Consider the following 25,479-nt stretch of genomic DNA (forward strand, 5'->3'; position numbering starts at 1 on the left):
TGGAAGTGCTTTGTTACAGCGTTTGCTGCTGGAAAGTGTATCCATGAATAGAATACCTCTGTCTGCCGATATTCGTGTGCCTCTATTACGAATATGACTGTGCCACCTCTAGATGTCAGTCCATTTTCTATAAGTTTTAAGGTTATAGATTTCCTTGTGTTGACCGGGATGATTATTATATCCGGGTCTGCTTCCTGCAGTGTATTATCAGCTGCTGCGAGTTCAGCTGCTATTCTAACTGTCTCTCTTTCATCATCACTGTCTACCATTTTTCCGACAGGAAGGTTATTCTGTTTGTTTGCAGATCAGGTTCTTATGGAAACAAAGATTAGATGCACAATATTTTGGAACAGTGTATCCTTCAACGTTGACTAAACCAACAACCATACATAGGAGTTTCCTCCTGCGAGGTCTGGCGGATATGACCTTTCACCCACTCCAGACGTCTTTGGAGTATTATGGGAAAAAGGGGTCTGAGTGAAAAAGCACGACTGAGTTACTCTAAATGTCTTGCGTTAGTTTTATCGCCTATCCAAACGAGTTGGGCGCCATGTAGTGTAGTTCCTATTATCCCAATAGGCTCTGCGCATTGGAATAATACCTTCAATAGTATAGGCCTAGACCAGACGTTAACTAGGTCTTCTACTGTCGATATTAGACTTAAAGTTTTGGGTTTGCCAGCTAGCTCAGAGTTCACTAGAAACTTTCTCGAATAGGCAAGGAGGAGTTGAACCTCCCTGGATAGACAAGAAGGGATTTAGTTTCTGACAACCATAGAACATGACAACTTTGCTCTCCCCTAATCAAGAGTGTATCTCTAGAGTCGTGTGAAAACAAAAGACGACTTATTTTACTCAGTCAGTACGTGCATTCTTAGTTTCACCAGATTGTAGAGAAAAGGAAGAGACGGGCGTGTTCAATAAAAGATGTTATTTATTGATCAGTCTCTTTTCTCATACAAGAGAAATGGATCGATATTATTGCAATACTTATGGTTAAGTAAAGTGCATACATTAAAAGCAGAAGTATAAAATAATACTGTAAAAACATTGATATGGTTTCTAAGCTGTTAGAACCTGGGGTAGCCTGGCCTAGGGCAAGACATACATTTCAGAGGCACAGTGTTAAAGTTGCAGACCACTCAACAGTAAAACCACGCAATATCACACAAAAATAACGCTACACCAAAATGTGGAAAAATAAGTACTGCTTTATAAAAATAATATACTCTTTGTTTTCAAAATATACAGCTTAGGACATTTCAAGATACCTTAGAATCAGCAATTATACCTTTTAAACTACTAAGCAATTTCAATTAGTTTCTTCAGTACATTACATTTAGTTGTCTTCAAATCAGAAATTCCACTTCCAGAGATGTTAACCTGTTTCAATAATACAGTACACTTGTCAATAAATTAATAATAGCACTTCAGACTTTCTATCTCAAATCAGTGACCAACATCAATTGTGCATTTCATCAGACTTCAGAACCAATTTCAAATGGTTACTATACTGTGCACAATACCAGTCTCCCTCAGCACCAACCTCCCTCACTGCTGACAATTGTGAAGGTGCTTTTCCCAGCAGAGCCACGTATCAGTTACACCTCTCATGAACTAACCGAGGTAACCCCACCCTCTGGAAGGGATTCTTTATTCCCCTACTCGTGCAGTCTTACTCCCCTCCCTTCGAGTACCTCTCCTTACTTGCAGGCAGGTTCTTGTGGTGTCAGTGCAAAGGGGAAAATCCACTTATCAGGGGACAGGGGACTCAGCGCTGAACAAGCTCATGTGGTGCCCCTCTCTCCTCTCTCCCGCTAGCGCTGGCTTCTCTGGTTGCGCTTCAGCGGGGAAAAGAGATCTCAGAGGACTGTAGGCCGCCGGATTCCTCTGTACCCCCTCCCGCTCGCGCCAGCCTCACAGTGGGCGCTCGAGCCGGGGAAAGGGATTCTCGCCGGTCTCCGCCGCCGAGAGAAACCTTCGGCGCTCCTCCTCAGTTACTCCTCGCTGGGGCTGAGGGTTGCGCTAATCACCTGGGCATGCGCGAGGCACACACAGGATACTCCGCCTCACAGCTCGCCTCCGCTTCCGCTTTTTCCCGCGCAGGCTCCACAGTCAAGACGCTGCTTCCTCCGGGCCCGCTTTCTTTTGTGCCCCTCCTTCCTGGGATATCGACAACAGACGGGGCATGCGCGAAGGCGCCTTCACTTCCTCCTCAACCGGGTCGCTGCAGGCAACGCGTCTAAAACGCGGAAGGCGCCCCAGGGGTCCCGGCCAAGGTGGCGCTGCCTCAATGAAACTGGCACCCTTCTCCTCCAAAGCGCCTCAGACACAATCCGGCGCCGATCTCTCCTGGCCACTGCTCCACAGCAGGTGAGAGGTGACTCCCTGTGGGATGATTGAATGAGGGAACAGGCGCTGAATCTAGGGCTGACTGGAATTGAGGGCCAAATTAAAGGGGGAGGGCCACAAGATCTAACCCTTCCCTGAGTAAGGAAATCACAGCAGAATTCCCTTCACTGGGCAGAGGACTGCGCTCCGCAGCGCTGCAGTCTCCTTCTCCTCAAGACTTCCCCTATATGGTTTAGACAAGGGGCAAGCTAGGCGCCCAGGGTCTCCAGTAACCCTTAACAGCGGGGTCAGGACATTAACCCAAAAGGGGATAGTGAGGTGATTCAGTCAGGCAGCTTCCCTATCCAGGAGGTCAACCCTAAGTCTAGCCTCTTCCCACCCTTAGCTACAGCCTGTCCTCCAGCTGACTCTCTCAGGTAGACAAAATGGCTGCCCGCATTCCGCCTTTTATAGGCTGCCCTTCAGTGGTCCAGAATGGACCAGAAGGTTCTGGAATGCCCTATGCTGGTCTATGGGTGAGTTCTGGACTTGGCAGTTAGGGCAGTTGGTAGCCACCATTTTGTGGCTCCAACTTTTCCCTGTCAGAACAGGCCTCTGGGCCTGAGGTAAAAGATTATGGGGGGAAAAAGAACACCTATCCCCTTGACCAACACCTATAAAAAGTAGTAGACACAAAAATATTAAGGGTATGAGGGGCAAAAAGGGGACAAAATAAATAATAATGAGGAGGGACTGCGCAAAAAATCCAGACAGGTCTAACATAAGCCATATGATGGTTTAAAATGAATAAAATAGATACATACACATATACATTTGACTAATCGTACTCAACTGGTGTTTCTAACTACGCCTACCCCAATGTACCTGACCTAAGCCTAATACGTGGGCGGGAATAGAAAGTAGCAGTTTAAGTTAAGTTTGTTTTGCCAAGTGACTGACTCAAGAATTCTCTGCGAGGGGTTATTCAGTTCTGTACCTGGAATTTAGGATGAATGAGGGATGGTATCTCTCGTCTCCGGTCTTGATATTCCAGGCTGCCTGCGAGGGCTACCCGGAAGCGCCGGAGCTGGATTTCTCGGCAGGAGAAAGCAGCGTCTCGTTCTCAGCGCGTCAGGAAGGCGGGGCTGCGCCAGCGGGGTCTGCTCGGCTCTGGGCTTCGGCAAGTCTGGCTGCTCCGATCTCGTCACCACCGCGTGTGTTTGCATAGGGCAATATCGGTAATATTTATACCTTTAAGGTGCCGAGATTGACGTCAGGATGGACATAGATACGTCAATAAGGATGTCATACGACCTGGTCCTTAGCACATTCTTTTGCTGAAGTTCTCGATGAAATCAAAACAATGGCCGCAGGGTTTTTCCCAGGTTGTCATAGGTTTGATTTGTTTTGAGAACTCCGTATGCCTTATCAGGGGCTGGAGGAATATTGCTTGTCTAATTAGATGGCAAGCGTTATGACCTAATCAGATAACACGTTCCTGTGCCGTAGTGTGGCTTAATCAGATAACAGTTTCTGCATCATGGGGGTTTTCTGCATCATGGGATGGCTGCTAGTTAACTTGTTAACCAGAATAGGGTCAGGAATAGGGGGATCGATACAGAACCTATAGGAATACATCACACCTTACCTAACCAGGATAGTGGCAAATGCTTCCACCGATTTAGCTCCCTGTGGATAAGAAGGCTCAGCCGCGCATAGTTGACCTGAACTGTGTCCTGTAGTGTGGGGCCGAGGTGGATTCCCAGGCAAGGGACAGTAGACTGCGTCCAGTGAAATGGAAAACTATTCTGCAGGTGGGATCGGGTGTGTGCCTCTAGAGAAAGATCCAGGGCCTCCGACTTAGCCATATTAACCTTAAATCCCGACACCCTAGAGAAGGCGTCAAGACCATCCACGCATGCAGGTAGGGAGGTAGCCGGGGAGGAGAGGGACAAAAGGATGTCGTCGGCATATAGACTGATGGTGTGTGTGTAGGGCCCCGATCTTAATACCATGCACCTCCGGTTTAATCCAAATCGACTGTGCCAGCGGTTCCATGTACAAGGCGAAGAGCAGGGGCGACAGTGGGCACCCCTGCCTCGTGCCACACTCGATGGGAAAGCGAGGCGATGAGTGTCCATTAACCCTGACTGTCGCCGTGGGAAGAGAGTAGCAATAAAGGGCCCACGTACGAAATTTGTCGCCCAGCCCTGCCTTCACCAGCACCTGCTCTAGGTAAGGCCAATGAACTCGATCAAACGCCTTCTCGGCGTCTATTGCTAGAAACATATACTCTCCTGTCGTCCTCGTGGCCTTTTCTATGAGATGCAGCGCCCCCGTTTCGTGTTGTACACCGTTTGGCACTCCGGGATGAAACCTGCCTGGTCAGGATCAATCAGGCTTGGCATGAGAGGCGCGAGCCGCGTCGCTAGAATACTAGTGTAGATCTTAAGGTCCACATTGAGTAGGGAAATAGGTCGGTAGGCCTCACAACGTGAAAGGTCCTTTCCAGGCTTGGGAATGACGGAGATGGTTGCGTCTAGAAGATCCCCCGGGATCGATCCCGGGTCAGCAAAGGAATTAAATAGAGCGGTCAGCAGCGGCACGACCTGCGCACAAAACGTTTTGTAAAAAATGGCGGAAAAAACGTCCGGGCCAGGGGCCTTGGCCAGTTTAAGGCGAGAAATAGCCGCAATGACCTCTTCCGGGCGATAGGCCGGTCTAATGACTCTGCTGGCTCAGGGGTCAGGGATGGGAGGGAAATGGACTCCAAGAATCTCTCGCCTTCCGCTGGGTCCACGGAGGATCCCGCGTACAGAGATGTATAGAAGGTGCTAAAGGCCGCAGCTATGTCAGCGTCTTCGGTGACTACCTTCCTGTCTTGTGTGGAAATCTCCTGAACCGTATGCCGTTGCTGCACCTCCCTCAGTGCACGCCCCAGCAATCTTCCACACCGGTCACCCCCCGTGTAATATAGATGTCGCACCCTCACCGCCGCGTACTCAGCCCGATCTTGGTCGAGCGCCGCCAGTTGCTGCCGTGTCTGCCGTAGCTGTCTCCATATTCTTGGCGCCCCGTGCGCTGGTGCATGAGCTCAAGTTCGCGCATTTTCTGTGTCAATTCCTCTCGCTTGCGTGCTCGTTCCGCATTTTCAACTACCGAAACCGCAATCAATTCCCCACGGAGTACTGTCTTAAGCGCCGCCCAGCGAGTGTCCAAAGAGGTGTCTGTGGTGCTGTTGTGTGTTAAGTAATCTCTAATAGTCCCTTTAAGCGTATCAACCACTTCAGCCCGGTGCAGTAGTGTGTCGCGCAGTTTCCAGGAACGTGTTCTTCGGGCAATCAGGGGGAGGGCGAACACCGCCATCACTGGGGAATGGTCAGACAGGGACGCAGCCGCGATTTCAACCTCCGTGGCTAGCGCATGTAGAGGGGAGGAAACTAAAAAGTGATCGAGGTGTGCAGAGGTCTTGTGACCATTGGAGTAGTATGTATATCCCCTCTCACCCGGGTGAAAGCTGCGCCACAAATCCACCATACCCATGTCCCTTAGTCTAGTGAACCCCTCTACAGAGAGTGTACCGGCCTGCAAAGAGCGCTGCCCTGACCTGTCCTGCAAAGTGTCAATTACCAGATTCAAATCCCCACCCACCAGGACATGGCGGTCAGGCAATCCGGCAACCTCCGTAAGGGCTGTATGTAAGAACCTCTCTTGGCCTTCATTCAGGGCATAGATAGAGCATACCGAAAAAGTGGACCCCCTAGGGAGAATCTATAGGACAACAGCCGCCCCTTCATTTCCACCCCCTTCTGCAGCACCTTCCCCCTGAATCGTTGGGCCACTAGTATCGCCACACCGGCCGTCTTAGTGGGAGATGAGGAGTAGAATTGGTGCGGAAAGCAGCGAGACCGCATACTGGAGCAATCTTTCTGTAAAAGGTGGGTTTCCTGCAGCAGACAAATGCCTGCTTTGGATGCTTCCAGAAGGGAGAGTATCGCCTTCCGTTTCACCAGGTTGTTAAGTCCTCGCACATTCAGCATGAGGATCCTCAATTCAGTCAGGGGCATGGGACATTCTACAGGGAACTGGAGCCCCCCTAATTGCTGTGTCACTAGTTAGCCAAAGCCTCCCTGCTTGACGTTGTCTGCTGAGCAGGAAGTGTCGTAACTCACGTTCCCTACCTTTAGGAATGGGGGTCACCCAATGCAGCATTAAAAGCGTCCCCGGACCTGGAACCTGCCGACCCCCCCACACCCTCCCCCCTCCCCAACAGAGCCCCTGAAAATAAGAGAAATAAAACCATAAGAAAACCAACAAATCGAAACATACTTATTGTCCATCATCCGAGGATGATTGGTGAAACAGGAAGAAAGACGCCCATAGGTGGAACAGACGATTCTCATCCGTTCACCCCTGACGCCCAGCAGGGTCTTCTTCTGGAACCAACGGTTGGTTCCCGTTGGCACCTTTCAACCGCCCACAGGATGTGTGCTCAAGACGGTGTCCTCACGCGTCTGTTTTGGCCTCTGTCACCCTGGCCACGGACGCCACTGCTGCCTCCCTTTCGCGCAAGGTATCCGAAAGATCCGGCCTCTCTGCTGTTGCCTGTTCGCCAACCTTCTGCCATTCTTGGGAACGGTGCCGTTGCCGGTAAGGGGAGACATTGGTGTCAGTCGGGTTGTTAGCTGGGTCCAATCCCAAGAGTTCGCAGGCCGCCTCCAGTGACCGAACCTGAATAAGTTTGGACTTCCATTTAAATATAAGTCTGAACGGATGCCCCCACGAGTAGGGTATCCCTTGCTCTCGTAGGAAGGTAGTGACTGGCCGGAAGGTCCTGTGTATGGCCAGGGTGGAGGCTGCAAGGTCTTGGTACAGCACAGGCCGATGATCACGAAATTTTAGGGGGGAGTGATCGCGCGCCTCCTTCAAAATTCTTTCTTCGAGCTGATAGTCATGGACACAAACCAAAATGTCTGGAGGCGGAGCCTTGGGACCCCTCAGAAGGCCAACTCGGTGCACTCTGTCCATCTTGATTTCTCGTACCTCCTCATCGTTCAGGGCGTGCCGGAAGAGCGCCTCCACGCAGTCTCGCAGGTCTGTCCCCTCTCCCTTCACGGCACCGCCCGTATCCGAATGTTATTACGAGACCTGTTCTCCAAGTCTTCCGTGTGCGCTTGGAGGTCAAGGTTCTGTTCCGTGAGGCGTAAAACATCTTGCTGTAGTTGGTGCACATCTTCCGCGGTGCTCAGGTCATGCTCCTCCAGTGTCGCGACCCACTCCCCCACCGCATCCACATCACGTCACATCTCCCTCAGGTCCGACGCTAGCTGGGAGCGTAGCTCAGTAATGTCCTCCTTAATCGCAGTAAAAAGCTCCAACATAAAGGCTTTGGTGGCTGGCGTGTCAGGGTCGTCGCGGCTTGGGGATTTATCACTAACCAGTGACGTTGACGGCTGTGTGCCTTTCTGGGTGCTTTCTTTCGGCAGCTTTTCCTTTTTGGGCTTAGTCGACACCATGTTGCCGCTTCCTGATGGGAGCTAACGTGAGGTGACCCAAGGTCCGTCCCCGTGTCCTCGCAGTGTATCTCGACACTACACTTCAAGCGCCAATATCGGTCCGCATGGGGTGGAAGCGGCTGCTGGGGTCCACGCGCCGACGTCACAGGTCGTCGCAATCCACCTCCATGGTGTCGGCGTAGTTCAGATCCACGCCGCTCCGTTCCGCAAAAGGCCAATGTGGGGGGGAGGAGGCGGCTCCGGAATGCAGGCTGCCTCACAACCAGCGTGGAATCAGGCCGCAACACTAGGCCTTACACCTCCCGCTTTGGATCGGGTCAGGGACGCGCTTCATAGGTCTCCAGCCCCAGGCGCAATGCAATCGCCCTAGATCCCGTAGGCCTCACCTCTCCCTTGCGCCATCCGGTGATGCCCCACTGTGGTCCCCGCGCAGGCCCCGCGGTCAGAGTTCTTGGGTGCCCCGCGCGCCACCGGCGCCCCAGCTGGCAGGTCTCCGGGCCCCGACCCAGTGAAGTGCAAGCACCGTCCGCCGAGTCGCGGACCAAGAAAAGGGAGGGGGGGTCGTCCCGCCGGCCGCCCTCTGCTCTGCCGGGTCGGAACCCCGCCTCTGCAGGACTGTGGAAGAGGGCCGTCGGCCACCCCCGGGCGCCCCGCTGCACGTCCGCGATGCTAAGCTGCCCTCGCCGTCTCCTGTAGTGACTGGGCGGGGGCGGAGGCGCCAAGTCTGTATTCCCTGTCACCGGAGCGCCGGCCGCCCCATCAGAAGCACCACAGGCTCCGCCCTGCTGTCACGCGACCCCGGGGATGCGCAGATCGCACAGGCCGCACCTCTCCGCCGCTCCGGTGAAAGCTGTCGGGTCCGGAAACCGGCGCCGCCTGGATCTCCAAGGTGCTTCTGGGCTCTCGACACCCAACCCGGACTGCAGATGGGCACCCTGCGGGGAGCTATTCAAAGCTGTGATAGGAACGGCGCCGGAGGGACCGAAAAGCGCGTCCTACTCATGCGCCATCTTGGCCACGCCCATCTTCGAGACTCCTGATTTAAAGAGTGCTAAATGAACTCTAGGCTGCATGTGATGGGGAAGGAAGTATATGCTAGCTAGTTGTAATTGATTTATTTTTTGATGCAGGAGTGTAGAACAGCAAACATTGGGATGTAGGTTTCATGTACGATGTAGGTAGTGAAGGTGTGGTATGGAAGTGCAGTGTAGATGCAGGTTATAGTTTAGCTGGTGGTGTCAGATATCCCTACAAAAGTATGAGAGTGTCATGCTTACCCTAATGTGCATTGCATAATGTTGTTCAGTACACTCATTTTCTACAGGCAGACCATTTAAGGCACACTATTTCTTTCTTCCTCAGGGCACTCCTTAATATCAATATAATAATTCATCACTATCAACTCTAAAGTACCACTACACCAAACTAAAGGACCTGGAATGATAAAAAACATAACATTCAAACACTAGATAACAAAAAATTAACTGTTGTCTTTTGAGTGCTAACAGCAGAGAAACTCCTTACTAAAACTTTTAAAAGGGAATAATTTAATATTGCACCCACAATAGTATCAAAGATGGTAGTTAAAATGATCAGCACATTGCATTTTACTCCTTCCTAAAGAATTCTTAATGGAAATACATGAGAAACCGGTGTGTACATAACAAAACTGTTTGGAACATGCCATATTTTATAGTTAATTACTTTTTTATCTGTGCAATGGTTTTAATTAACTATGCACTTTACAAATAAAACTGACATACTTAAACTTACTTAGTTAATACGGCCATTGTAAAAATAATTTGTATGGATTCAGTGTTACGTTAAGTGTTTGCAGTTTAATTGAAATAGAAATACTATGGCTGAATTTCAAACTCTGTGAAATCAAATATAACTTCTTGCTGCAGACACAGCTGAACTAGCACCTAATCTATCATATAGGTCCATGTGACATAATGTTATGACACAGTTGCAGCTGGTGTCAATGCAGTACTGTACATAGAGTTTTTCTGCTCTGCCTTCAATGAACGGCCCCAAGTGCAAGGTCAACATGTAGCCATACATACTGGATTTTCATACGGTACATCAGCCTGTCTGAGCGCTAATGAATTTCTTGCTAACAGCCCTTATTTTATTAAATCTGTCATCCTTTGTCAAATTCTATTGAAGGTGTTGTACCTGAATAGCATGGTCAGAATATTGACTGAAATAATACTCTGTACTAGACATTGTTCATAAACGTTATTGCCACATTTAGGACATGATATTTATGTGAAATGATCGACTATTTTTTAATTTTATTGGAATTCCATAGCAGCAAAATAAATAATACATAACTGAACACATACATCAAAACATCCATCATTGCCCATTTTAAGCCCCAATCCTAACCAATGGCCTCGACATAAAGTTAACATGAGGTACAAACTATATGATACATAATAGACTTAATTACCCCGCCATATACTCCCTCACCACCCCCAAATCATTAACGCTAATCTCCCTTTTCTATATCCTTTAACAGCATATAAACTGTATTCCATGTGGTACTCATTGAGAAACTTGGCCCGCCACATCTCAAAGGGCGGAGCCTCTTGCCGTAGCCAAAGTGAGGCAATTGCCAACTGAGCAACCACCGTGGCCATAAAACTAGGATAACGGTGTTCATATAGTAGCTGCCCCTGGTGGAAATCTTCCCCAATACCGAGCAACATCATAGACTGAGAAATGTTAACACAGTCCCCAGTTATTTCTGACAAAAACCTCTCTATAGATTCTATCAGAGAGCCCAATACCGCACATGCAAAAAACACGTGCACAATGTCTGCACTATCCTTTCCACAGCGGCAACACTTCCCACCATGCAGACCCCCCCACTTCATCATTTTAAGAGGGGTATGATACAAATTGAATAACATTTTATAATGTTGACTTTTAAGGCTGGCTGCAGGAAAGATCCTCCCTGCCAAATCAATGGATTTTTCCAATGAGATTTCGGGGTTCCCCAACCAAGTTCTCCGTTTCATATTATATTTTGCTAGATCATCCGTTCTGCCCTCTAACAGTGTTTTATAAATTAGCTCGATGTTTCCCTGCTGTCTAAAGTCCCTTACTTGTAAGTATTTAAAAATTGAGTTGTGGGTAGATGGAATTTATCCGCCAACTCCGCAAATAAGTGTAATCACCCATCATCATGATATAAGTCGCCAAGTCAGGTAATCCCCTTCCTTCTCAAGCCTAAGGCCACCTGGTCCCAGAAGATCGGGGGCAGCACTCCTGTGGCATTAGTGGGGGTATACATGGAAAGTACTGGAATCTCGAAGCTTTTCCGTAGTCTTCCAGACTTTAAACACAGCATTTAATACCTTGAAGTGCGTTCTTTTAAAATAACTGCTGTCCACTCTTTTGATTAGGCAATGCTTGACCTTCGACCCTAGAATCATCTGATAAATTGAGGGGGCTTTGGCCAGATTACTAATCTCTTCTCCAGTACGTAAAATACGTGCATTAACCAAAATACAGGAATAGTAATACAAAGCAAAGTCAGGGATAGACCATCCTCCTCTTTCTCGAGAAGGAGTCATATATCGAGCAGCCCTACGAGGTTTCCAAGGGGCCCACATAAACTTAGTACAGAGAGATTGTAAATATGTGAATTTTGAATTTGTTTATGGGATACCTCTAGGGGCACAGCCCTAAAAAAATACATAACTCGCGGTAAGACATTCATTTTCAGAACGTTAGCTCTGCCACTAATGACAGATGGAGATTCTCCTACCATTTAAGTGAGCGTTTTACTCCCCAATTAACCTCAACGATCTCTTTAACAGAGGTACGGATCGTAATACACAGATAGGTAGCTTCCTTAACACACCTAGAATCCCCATGCATTGCTTGACTTGAACATAAAATTTGGGTTTTAGCAGTATGAAGTTTATACCCAGAAACTGCCCCAAAAGTCTCCGCCAGGGATACTGTTCTTGTTGTACTATACAAGGCAAAATCTTTCTACTTAAATCTAGCATAAGAATAAAAGGGATAATATACAGCGCAAATAAAAGTGGTGAACAAGGACAGCCTCGTCGCGTGCCTCTAGAAATCGCGATGGTCTCTGAGTGATATCCCATTGAGCACATTTTCACTGAGGGGAGATGATAAAGGGCGTTTAAAACACGCATATAGCCCTGCCCGAAACCCATTTGTTGCAGTCCCCATCAGAGGAAATGCCACGAAACCCAGTTGAATGCCTTTTCGGCATTGAGTAAAATCAGGCCAAGTTCTCGAGATTCTACCTGTGCGATATCGAGGAGAGTAATTACTCTACGCACATGGTCTACCGTCCCTCTCCCAGGTATAAAGCTGTGTTGTTTTAACAATACTATTGATGGTATAATTTTTGCCTACCGTGTGGCCAAGACTTTTGCATAGATTTTACCGTCGGCATTAAGAAGAGAGATTGGACGATAAGACCCCGGTAATTCAGATGGTTTTCCCTTTTTCTTCAAAAAACAAATATTAGCCTCGGACCAGGTTCGTGGAATCTCCCCTTTTTGTGAAGTTTGATAAACTTTAAGCATATCATTTTTTATCTCCTGAAAAAAGATCTTAAATACTTCCAAGGGGGGTCTGTCTGGTCCCGCAGCTTTCCCTACTGCAAGAGAATTTATGGCCTGCTCTAATTCCCCCAACCTAATAGGTTCAACGTCCGTTTGAGCCAATTGGCCCCATAAAGTGGCTGGAAGTCCCATATCCATCAGAGAAAGGCCCCCAGTATCGTTCTCTGTATATAATTCTGTATAAAAATCATGAAACACTTTAAGAATTTCCTAGGGATCAGACACAATAACCTCAGTCGTTCTTTGTTCTTCCTCTTATATTTGCAATTTCTAGGCTAAATATCGGCCCCTGGCCTCGCCATACTAATGACACTCTTTTCTATATGTTTGATATTTTATGGCGCTCTCCTTGCTCCATTCAAGATTAATTTTGGCCTTACAACTCGCTAGATTATTCTGAAGTGGTGAGGTGTTATATCCTGCAGCTAATCCCTAACTAATTCCTCTTCGACAATCTTAAGCTCATCATATAAAACCTGCAATGCGTGTTTCGCTATTTTACATTTTAAATACCCAAGGCTCTGTGTTTCCCCTCTAAATCCAGCTTTGGATGTATTCCATACAGTCCCTCAGGACGCGGAGTGTCTATTAATTTGCAAACATTCCTTTATCCACACCTTCATGTGCTCAATAAATTTTTCATCCATCAAATGCTTCCTGTCAAATGTAAACGTTCTCGGGGCTGCACACCGAGCAAGTGCCGGGATTTCAACTACCACAAGTGCATGGTCCAAGGTCACCCATGGGTATACACAGATTTTCAGCCCAGTTAACACTGATGTAGGTACAAAACAATAATCAAGACGTACAAGCCTGTTGTGGGGCTGTGAATAAAATGTATATCCTGGGTCTTGCCTATGCAAGCTGTTCCACACATCCAATAGCCCATGATCAGTTAGTAATTGAAATAGAGCCTTCCTGATCCGGGGTTTTCTATCTTTATAGTTTCGCCCCCAACTTTGAAATTCTTCAGAGGTCAACTTTATATTAAGATCCCCACACAAGAATAACAGAATGGGCCATGTAGTAAGCTCCCCATTCAAATATTCCAATATTGGGGCTTCATCAAGGTTAGAGCCGTATATTGTACAGAGGGTAAATATAACCCCCCCTGTCCTACATTCCACAATGGCCCAACGTCCAAACATATCTGCCAAAATATGCCCAGTAGCTTGAATAAAAGGTCTTGCTAAAGTCACCGCCCCTCTTATCATGCTTGACTGCCTTGAGGTTTCTAATACTGTGTAGCCTATTTCTGCTAAAACCTTATGTCTTGCCCATGGAATATGCGTCTCTTGCAGATACACCACATCGGGCTGAATCACCCGAAGCTCTCTGGAGACCCTCTGCCTTTTATTATGATTATTTAACCCGCACACATTCAGTGTGCATATTCGAAGGCCTAAATTTTCCATGAATTCAAGGTTGCCATACCTACAGGCCTATACGCGAATCTTTTTAACCCTCTGTACTTTTCTTTGCTGCTATGAATCTTCCTTTTTATTTTACTTTTACCCCCACCCTCCTCCTTCCCCTCTCCACCACCCTCCCCCCCCAACACCACCCCAACAGCACACCCCACAGGCCCACTACCTCGAGGCTTTAGGACTGTTAGTCCTAGCGGTGACATGCTCCCTACACCCAAAAGTGCCTCCCACACCTGTGAAGTCCCTCAACAATTGAACCTAACAAAAAAAATCATTAACCTACTGATCAATAGGCCACAGACAGTACGCATACTCATTCTCTTCCCCCATGACATAACCTGTTGCAACAGCTGGGGGGTATACAACTTCATAAACAAGAGTTATGCAAATAAGTAAGCATAAGAGCACAAAAAGAAGCTGCAAATTTGATAATAATTCTATAAACCTAATCCCTGCTTATCCTTCTTTGAGGGTTTGCAGAAACTCTTTCGCCAAAATTTCAGAGGTGAAAAACCTAGTATTCCCTTTATGGATGGTTTTAAGTTTGGCTGGTTGTAGTAAGAAAGCTTGGGCCCCCTTAGTTTGAAATGGTAGAATAAGCTGAGGTAATTACCATCGTTTCTCTACCGTCTGATGGCCGTAATCTGGCCTAACAAAAAATGTAACCCCCTTGCCAACTCTTTTCCTGTTGGGGCGGGACAGATCAGAAACTGCTTCTCGTGCCAAAAAGTTGTTAAATGAAATCAGCATGGGCCTTGGTTTAGCCACTTCTGCCGACTGACCTGGCTGGGCCCGGACAGAAAAGGGAAAACGGTGAGCCCTCTGAATCCTCTGTCTGCCAGTCCCATTGAGTTCATTCTGGAAACGCCTCAGTAAACAATTCAATAATACATTTACGAGGGTCCTGTCCTGCTTCAACCCCCTCAGGAATTTGAAAGACTCGCAGATTGTTCCGCCGAGCTCTGTTCTCCAAATCAATAAGTTTCCATAGCATATCATCCTTCACTGCACATAAAGTCTCATTCATCGTCTTTTGTGAAGCTAGTTTATCCTCCAAATACGAAATACAGGCTTCTGCCTCGGTAATTCTTGCAGTAAACTCTGAGCAAGTCTTGGCGATGCGCCGTACTGAATTTTGTAATTTACGACAGACATTCTGTGTCCTTTGGCTTTCTAATCGCGTTTCCTCCCTGTGAGTCATTACCGTTTGATATATAAGACTCAAGGATACCTCTTCTGATGGCTCTAGTGTTCTTCGCACCTCCGATGAATCCCTTCCCATATCCTCAGGGGGTGTAATACTATGCTCACTCAGCTCATCCCAATGTAGAGCCATAGGCGTTTTACCATTTCTCATCATCTCCTCACTGGATATATCCGAATGATCTGATAATGACACAAGATCCACCAACTCCGCCTCCTTCATTAGTGAATCTAGACTGAGTGACTCTGTCCCATTAAGAGCCCCAGCCAAGCCAACCGAGACATTTTCGCTTCTAACCACAATGTTATTATCATTACAAAGCTTCTGTGGTACAACTGGTTCAGTATCTTGGCAACCCAGTTCCAGGGGTTCACCTCACTGTTGTTCACTCCTGCAGGATTGCGCCCATCCTTTTTACCAGCGCCGTTAGCCAGATCCATATTGCTGCCAGATGTTAAATTGTCCACGGCAACAGCGTCATACAGAGAAATCTGCTGAGCACCTGAACTCTCCTTCATGATGACCGGGGGGACCAACAACAGCTTCAACACCCAATGTTCCTAGGAGCTTGTCTGTTTGGGGATACGGAATACCCTGGATCCCCATTTTCCCACTCTTCCCACCTTTGCCTTGTGAGAACATTTGCGGGATAGTGCATTTCGCAGGACTGACCATGCCCGTGGAGTTACCACGGGCACAGCTCTCGCCCTTACTTGTTTTACCATTGAGATTAGAGGCTTTCTTACCGCTCAGCGGCTCCGCGTTTTTTCCTACCGTTCCGGAGACAGTTCCAACGGCTGCCACTGTAGCAGCAGTGGTATCACCATCAGCCAGGGCCTGGGCTTTCCCTCTAGCTCCTTTAGGCGGCATTATCGGTGTTCTGCGATATCCTGTTCTCAACTCTCCAGTAGTTTTGCCTGCAACAGTTGCTGCTTCTCGGCTCGGCGTCTACGCTCGGCCCCTTGTGGCTACAATGTATCCAAATCGGATTTTGCTGAGCTAATGAAAAATAGCTGTCGCAGCAAACCTGAACATGCCAATAGTACCAGGATTAAGCTTCGCACACCTCGGTAAGTGCTCAGACCCACTTTCACCCTCTCGTCCTCTCACTATCCACAGCACATCTTCCTCATGGGTGTAGGAGGACAGGAGCTACCATCTCACATGACTGAGCTGGCGGCCGCCATCTTGCCTCTGTCAAATGATATTCTATATGTAATATTCTGATATTAGTTCTGTTGATTTCTACATTCCCACCCACTGTAAAACTAAGACAGTGTTCTCGTTATAAGAGCTGCTATATTTCTTGTAGCTCCAGTTATATCCCCAATCCAACAAAATCCCTTCGATTTCCTTTGGGTAACTGATTAGACTTTTTCATGTCAGTAATATCTTGGTTTTTTTTGTGCCTCGTTGCGTCTCCCATGCACTACTTCTGCCAGGCTCTCTACTCACATCCATTGTGGCGACAAGTTAATCATCCTGTGCAACTTTTTTCAGATACTCTGAGAGAGCCATCTGTATAACCTTGTTAACCATTCAATCGCAACACTGCTAGTTTCCATACCGGCTGCAGATCATGATGGAACTATCTGGAATACCAAAGTTCTGACTGAATGATCAGAAGTAATTCTGCTTTGCCCTGAAGGTTCTGAGGTTTTCCAAGACTGAGTGAACGATCACCATCTGTCGGTGAGAACCTGTTACTTACCGAGTCCGTCAAGATGCTATCCAGAGTGTCAGCAGTCACCAACATGTTGCTCATTGTCACCTCCCTTTGAGTGATGGTAGTATACATACAATGTACAATGGCTAGTTCCTGCATGAGTGTTAACTGGAAGAAAAAGTACATTTCATACATGTGATTAACAGAGTCAATCAGGAACGTATTCACAAACTGCAACATACTGCAAAATGCTTATCCCAAAACCTTTGTCTGAAGACCTCTGCCCCCACCTCTCTTATCTTTACTACGAGATCTTTGCCCCACACATACAACTATATAATTGTGTACTACCCGTGGGAGGGATGGGAGTGAGTGGCTGGAAAACAGGGAATAGTTATTACTAAATGGGAGAGCTTTAGGGAAAGGTAGATTGGGTATATATATTCATTAAAAACCAAAGGTTATAGGGAGGTTGCAGTTAGGTTCAGATTTTCCACACTCAAAACCATAGAAATTCAGCAGTTATAGCTAGAGTTATCTCAAGTAACTATAACTCAACCCCGCCATGAACTGTTATCTCATCAAATATTTGGAAGAAAAAGTTGCACTGCTATTATCAATAATGTCACAGAAGATGTCACGAGTGAAGTAAAATGTGAGGTGCATGGTGACCTTGCAAGTTATAGTTGCCTTAGGGCACAAGGTATAGTTACTCCCCATTAGTAACAGGGCCGGACCATGGGGAATGGGGTCCCCAGGGCTTAAATCAGCCCGGGGAGGGGGTCTGCGTGCCCCCCTCACCCTTCTTACATATATCTGTACCCGAGAAGATGGGGTCCGAGGCTGAAAACGGTAAGGGGCCTACGTGCTGCCCTCTCAATATTTTATAAAGCTGGGCCCCGGGAAATGGGGACATCAGGGTTGGCTCATCCTTGGGAAGTGGGCCACGTATGCCCCTGACCTATATGCATATACAAAAATGAATATGCCGTCAAGTAATACAGGTCAAGTTCGCGCTATATAAAACTCTGTAAAAAAAAAAACACGGGACCTTACCCGTCCGTGGAATTAAAGAAAACAAGCACATGAGACTGTACTTGTTTATTTTTTTGAGTTGGCCACAAATCCTCTGGAAAATCAGAGAAAAATGTAAATCTAAACATTTTTGCCCTGACTCGGTTACCTGGGGCCCCCTTGCAACCAGTCCTAGGGGGTCAGAGTATTCCTACCCTGCCCCATTGCATTTTCCCAGTTTTTTTGTGAGTCGGGCCAAGTCCTGAGTCCCAAGATGTCTACCACTACTTTCTAGTAGAAGTGTTGGCAGCCAATTAGATCTCACTATGAGAACTGTCGGATCTGCAGACCCTCTGCGTCTCTATATATACATATATATTTGTTTTACTTAAAAACTGCTGAACAGATTTAAACCAAATTACGAGAGCATGCTTTCTGCCAAATTTGGTGTAATTCCATTCAGCAGTTCGGGTTATAGTCACGTTCAAAATTCCTATGGGAAATTACATGAGGAAAAGTTGTTTTGGGTCCTCCTACCTAATGGCAACTGCCAGTAGGTGATTTAAAAATATATGTAAATAAACAAACAAAGGATCCCTATACTCTCAGTCCTTCTTGCAATGGTTGTCTCTTCAGATTTCAAGCCGTGCAGTGTCTCTGGCCATTTTTTGTTGCTCAACTGAATATGGAGAGTGGATAGATCTATAGATAGATCTATTATTCACCATAAAAACAAAGGGTAAAGGGACGTTATAGTTAGGCTCAGATTCCACTTATACAAAATCTGATCTAACTATAACTTACGGGCCCCCAATGCACTGTTTATTACCTCACATATTACATCACTCATGACATGGTCAGTGACATCACTGAGGTCATCACTAATGACATTATCCACAGAACTACTCACACACCCTCTCACACTCCTATATAACCTCTCATGCACCCACTCACACACTCACACATTAACTCACAGACCCATACAAGTACTCACACAACCACTTACTCATCAATAAAGCCACTCACACACCCACATAGCGAAGATTCGTTAAACTACGCCAAAGATACAAACAAGTTCCAAAACCCTTTTCCTATGGAAACATGGTCCAATTGTCCAAACTATAACTACCTACTGGCGTCCGTCAGTAGGTAACATGGCATACATCCATATATACATATTGTCAGCATACAAATATTTATTGGGCTATAATCACAACCATACAAGAACATAAAATCATATGTTTATAAAATAGTAAAAACTAGTAGGCGTAACATTTTTTAAAGAAATACGAATGTGTCAACAGTAACAATACATTATATAATCTCATGCATCACATCAAGGTTAATCAGGTCTAGATTGTCTTGATCTCAAAGCAGCATGTAGAAAGCATGAAACAGCAAAAAGATAATGCTTGATCATCAGGAGCTGCAGATACATAAGTGCCAGGTATCCTTGTGAGAAGTTCAGAACTTTCAGTAACGGGAAAAGGAACTGCTTCCTAGGGAAGCTCAAATATTTGCAAAACAAAATGTAGGGTAGCCTGTGGAGACCTATTGTTGCATCCACAGGGCCCTAAGTGCCTGAAAGAGACTGACCACTAGATGTGGCCAAAAGATGATGTAGCACGTTAACCTTGAATCGTACCAACAGAAATCTATACCTTTCATTAGATATGAGAGAAAGGAAAGCTCCATGCCCTGAACAGTTTTTAAAAATAAATGCCCCTATACAATGGGTTTCACAAGCTCTATCTGTTCATGTTGTAATAAGGGACTTTTGAGAAACAAGTCTCTCACTCTTTTGAGTTCCAGGGGGTACGGGGAGTAATATTTGCAGTATATGTTCACCCAACCCATGTTGTTAAAAGCTGCCTTCGCATAAGCAATCCAAGGGATTTGATGCATGTTGTCAAGGGTCAGACAATCAGACAAAATCAGTCTATTTAGTTGGCATCCCTCCCCAGTCTATATCTTGATCCAGCACAGCAAGGGTCTGAGAGCAACAATTTCACCAATGTATCTAAAACAAAGTTCCTGACGAACAAAAAAAGCTGGGGTACTTTGTGGACCCGCAGAATACACCTTAAAATGTATTTTCTGTGAGTTCAATTTTATCGACCATCATGTAACCCCATACATCACTGTCATATAGCTCCTTGGAGATGCACTTGGACTAAAAAACGTAACTAAAGGGTCCAGTCACCATGAGCCCAACCTCTGTGCAATGCTAACTACAGTCCCTGTGGTCTTGACCAAATCACAAGTCTTACCCTCAACTAGAGGTTTAAAACTCATATTAGCATCAAATAGCACCAGCAGGTAAGAGAAAGCTGGGACCTTACCCAGGGTATGACTCCCCACCTTGAAGGTTTTGAAAGTGGTGGAAATTCAACGATGTTAAGAACTCTCTCCGCAAGTTGGGCTTTAAATATGATATGCTCTACCCTGCCTGGCTATGAGTTGAGGTCAATGGGAAGCCTCGCTCCTTTGACAACCCAGCAGAGGCAAACGACTTTTGCAAACACTTTGCTTTCAAGTCCTCCTCTTCGTTTAGTATTGTTGACTGAATTTCGCGATCTGGCTGATAGGGAAATCGCATATCTAGGGAAACACATTAGGGCTCTGTGCTATGGTGAGGGGGTGCGCCCAACAGCACTCTTGTGCGGATAATCCACCCTAATCGCCTAGGTAGTTATGTCAATGAATTGCGCACCGTCTCTGAGTCCTCTGTTTTTGTTGGCGAAGATGTTCTGGCAGAGTCCCAATGCTATTATGAACTCCTTTATACATCCTGCATGCCTGACAATGCACCAGAGATCCCATCATACTTGGTGGAGATCGCCATTGGTCTGGCCCACTGATGGCCAATGACAATTTTTTAGCAAGATGATTTTTTGCGAGGAGGTCACCTAGGTGATCGACTCTTTAGACAGGTCCAATGGCCCTGGCCTTGATGGCCTTATGAGAGCTTTCTATAAAGCTTTCAAACAACAAGTCCCCCACATCTCTTTGCAGTGGTCAACAGGATCTCCTGCCAAACACCTGCTGTAGTTACCCTATTGGATGCCGAAAAGACATTTGACCCCTTGGAGTGGCCCTTCTTGAAAGAAGCTCTGATCAAACTGGGAATCCCGACTGCGCTCATCTCCTTGGTCATGCTCTTATATCCTAATCCTGTGGCACGCATAGGAGTCAATGGCTCCCTCATGGATTTGTTCCCTATATTGTGGGGGACTAGGCAAGGCTGCCCTTTATCTCCTCTCCTCTACATTCCCTTAATGGACCCTTTGGTCTGCCAACTTCTGGAGCGCCACATACATGAGGCTCCCGCGCTTCATTTCTTAAAATATTTTCGGCCAGTCACGCTGGGTGTGAAAGTCCAGCCCCCCAAAAAAATGCTCTTTTGGCCCTGTGGGACCCTCTGATCAGGCCTATGCGGTCAGGGTGCTTTTACCCTGCCACCTTTTCTTCTTTTTTAATAGTTTTTCTTCCTCCTCATACCAAGTGACAAGATGGCTGTCAACACAAGTGTTGGCAGCCAATCAGAGGCAAGCTCCACTGTGGCACTTACTGGATGTACCGAGTGGGCTAGTTGGACCCCACACTGAAAATACCATAGGCTTCAGGGACGTTATAGTTATTTGGAGATTTCACTCGTACAAAACCTTAGAAATAGTCAGTAGACCTAACTTTAACTCGTGCCCATGCAATGCACTGCTGATGACGTCACATATTACATCACTCATGACATGCTCAGTGACATCACTGATGACATCTCAAATTTTCCATTGGGCATACAAGTCACACAGTCCTTAAAATAACAAACGGAGATGTCTGTTCACCATCTGCCTACTGGCTCAACTACTGTCTCCCGATTGGATAGAAAATAGTCAATTGTGACATTAAATTGCTTACATTCTCATGGTTCTGCCTATGTCGAACATTTACTTTTGCCACACTGATGAAGGCTGATTGCTGAAACGCGTATGTGGCCAATAAAGTTATGGTGAAAGCCCCGGGAGTGTTCCAGTTGCTTTTTTGGTTGTTGAATGAAATGGGTCACACCCCCGCTAATTGGAGACACCAGTTGTGAGTTCGGAGGAACTGGTGGGAAACATGTATGGATATATATATATATATATATATATATATATATATATATATATATATATATATATATATATATATATATATATATATATATATATATATATATATATATATATATATATATATAAACGAATTACAGTTATTATAATTTAAATACATTTAACAACAAACAATTGGTAATTTTTAATTCAGATTAAATAAAAATATACATTTTACTTTCTGGTTGATTTTTTAAATAAATATTTAAGTAAATAATTTTGTATTAGCTTATTATATTTACAGTAAATATTTTAACATACTTTCAAGATTGTATTGCTGAGGAATTTATTTTCAATTTCTTTTAGGTTTAAAAAAATATAAAATACATTAAAATATTTTCATTAACTTGTTTTAAAGATTAAAAATCCCCAATACTACACCATAGGGAGAACTCTGCCCTGGTGAAATAAGTGTGAAACGTTACCAGTGGCAACTAGTCACTTATAAATTTGCCTCCACCCTCTAGTTTCAGGGATCGAGGATATGCACATTTCCACTGTGTTGTAACATTACATGTGAAAATGGTGAATAGCCAAAAGCAGTAAAGTTACTACAAAGTCTAAGAGTAAATGTGCACGTTTACAGGTATTTCTACTTTTGTGAATAGGGATGATAGTCTTTTTTGACCTGTAATTATTGACCTTTTCCTTGTGCCACATTTTTCTCAATTATCCCTCTCCAGAGTAGAAACTAGCCATGCATTCTTACGTCTCACAAACGGCTCCTTTAGATGACACTCAACATAATATTGTTAAGGACAAATGTAGCTGACATGAGAGCTTTCCATTCACAGATTTGCTGTAATCAGGATCAGGATATTTCACAATAAGTCCCTCAAAGCAGGATTCTGGTTACATTTCTGGATTAACCAGAGTGTTTAAATGATCTTCATTTCGATGAGGTTATGTACATTTGTTTTACAGGGATATCTTGAATACCTGGCATGATCCAGTCTTTCTGGTTCTAGGTTGTAGACCCCAAGATCTGAAGCATTTTTACAGCAAACTTGTAGTGTAACTGTTCTTTCTTCACTCCAAGAAAGAATTTGCCATGACATGTTTCGGTGAGAGGTTAGTGTCTGCCATTTTCTCCCACAGTCTCTGAGCGAACAGAGTTGAAATGTTCAAACAAAGATTACAATACTGTTTTCTCTAATGACTCATCCATGAAGTACGATATCAATATGTATACTTAATGGATGCTTTAGATGAAAATCTGTCATTCCAGGCACTTGTAACACAACACAGCGATGTAATTAATTACAATACATCTCTGCATCATACTACAACATAACACCACAAAACACACATAGCTGCACTACAGCACAGCATGACACTGACAAACTACACAAGACTATAGTACACTGCACACAAATATGATATAACACTGCAACACCACACTAACTTACTTATTCTGTACACTATAGCAAAGCATTGGACTACAAGCCAAGACAACCTAACCTTATACAACTCTACTTCACACCACATAGTCCTTTGCAGTGCCCTAGGGCCCAAAAACATCACACTACAACGCTACACTGTCAGGAAACGGGCTTTTTGCATGTTCCCATCCCAGTTCTTGACCCTATTTGAGTACTAGTTGCTGTTTTTTCGACTCAGTGCACTTAGGCCTGTTAACCTGACCCCAGTGCCAGTGTACTGACCCATTATAAAAGATTTCTTGAATTGGATGACCCCAATTTGCAAGCACTAACTTACTTGTGAGTCCCTAGTATATGGTGCAGAGTGTGACAAAAGACAAGAAGGCTACCAGCCTCCCACTGCAGACTAGAAGGGTAGTGTTCACAATGCTAGTTTTACTATGGCATTGCCATTAATGGCAAAGCCACCCGTTCCCTTAATGATATATGTAATTCCCCCGTCAGGAAGCCATATAGACCCCTATGGCAGGGAGCTGTATATTGTTAAGCAAGACATATAAGTTTATATAGCCTTAGCAGCAAAACCCTTAAAGTTGTTGTTTTGATGAGGAAAGTTAGTCCGGCTAACTTCTGAATGGGACTACCTTACATCAAATTCAACTTGATGCCCAAATCGAAATTAATGTCACTGTTAAAGTTAGGCAGCTTTTAAAAAGTTGACACTCTGTGCCCTAGCTAGTCCAGTGGCTTTGTGCAGGCCCGGGCCAACAGACAGCTTTCTGCCCACCTGGGGAGACATGTGAACAACTCCAAGGCTTAAGCACAAAGGCAGTTGCCGCAGAGTGAGGTGTCACCTCCTCTCCCAGAAAGGCCAACTGAGGTGTTAGCCCAAAAGGCAGGCTCAAAGGAAATGCCCCCTTTAAAGGGTGACAACACACCCGAGCAGGATGACTTTTGTTCCTGCAGACAAGTTGGAGGCAGGGACGGAGAGGAAAACACTGTCCTCAACCCTGTTTTCCTGTGGGCTTGACAGTAGCAAAAATATTGCACACTGGGATTGCGAAATGCCAAGCATTACTTGAACTTTGTCGCAAAAAAGGAGTGGGCCTACAAGCCCATTGGATAGTGACCACATTGTCCCCCCAGGCACTCTCCCAGGATAAAATAGGCACCCCTGGCATGCTAAACCTCAGTACACATTGGATTTGGAAAAAGAACCCAACAAAGACTGTCCTCCTGCCCTTGGAATAGCACAAAGAGAGGATTCACTGTTGGAAGGACTGTACCTGCTGCACTTTGGACTAGTAAAATTTGGACTGTGCCTGCGGCTCCCGGCTTGGGGAAACATTGATCCCAGAGCCAGATTGAAGCAGTGACTCCAAGGGTTAGTTGGTTGGCCCCCTGGAACAGCACCATGGATACCAAAGTTGAGAAAGCCGAAACCGTCAAAGCAGTATCATCTTCAGAGGAATCACCACTGATTGCTGTTGGGTGCTCCTAGAGACATCTCCGATGTAGCCAAAAGTTGCACTTGAGTCTGCTGGACCCAGGACTGCTATCAAAGGATTTCTTGCCTTAGAGGGACACTAGCCTCTACCAAGGATATTCGCAGTGATTGCTGTGTCGGGAGAACAGCAGCCCAGCCGCTGCTGGCCTTCGACTGTCACAAAGAGGATGTCATGGGACCTCACATGCAGTGGCCAAAGTTGTCCCACCTCACCCATGCACCAAGGAATCACCCACAGCTCACCCTTGTCGACTGCACAGCTCCAGGATGATATTTGAACATCTTTTCTGCCTGCATCCCCAGCATAGGAACCACTTCATTGTTCTCTATGGTGGTTATTTTCTAAGGGCTGGAACTGAACTGAAAAAGGGTCTGGTGGCCAGGTCACTGCCCAAAGTGACCTTAAGTCAGGCTGAAGTTGGCAAACTAACTGTTTTAAATATTAAAAAATGTACAAACTTTTGTTGACCAGTGCTGTTTTGTGGTTGTATTGAAAGTTTTTTTTATTGTTTTCAAAATACATATCTCTGGAACCTCCAATGAAATTTGATGAACATGGATTCTAAAAATGTATAAAAATATGTTCTATTTTCATAAAGTATTGTTGTATCTCTTGTGTGACTTTATTATTCCATTGTTTGGTGCTTTTAAATGATTTACACTAAGTTC

General features: G+C 45.7%; 1 protein-coding gene across 1 annotated transcript in view; it reads right to left on the reverse strand.

The window, feature by feature from the left end:
• The window catches only part of LOC144790741 (uncharacterized), a 61,275-nt gene that overhangs the window by 25,087 nt on the left and 10,709 nt on the right, over positions 1–25,479 (reverse strand). The gene's annotated exons all lie outside the window — the stretch shown is intronic.

The sequence above is a fragment of the Lissotriton helveticus genome, chromosome 11 (assembly GCF_964261635.1).
Source record: "Lissotriton helveticus chromosome 11, aLisHel1.1, whole genome shotgun sequence".
NCBI lineage: Eukaryota > Metazoa > Chordata > Amphibia > Caudata > Salamandridae > Lissotriton > Lissotriton helveticus.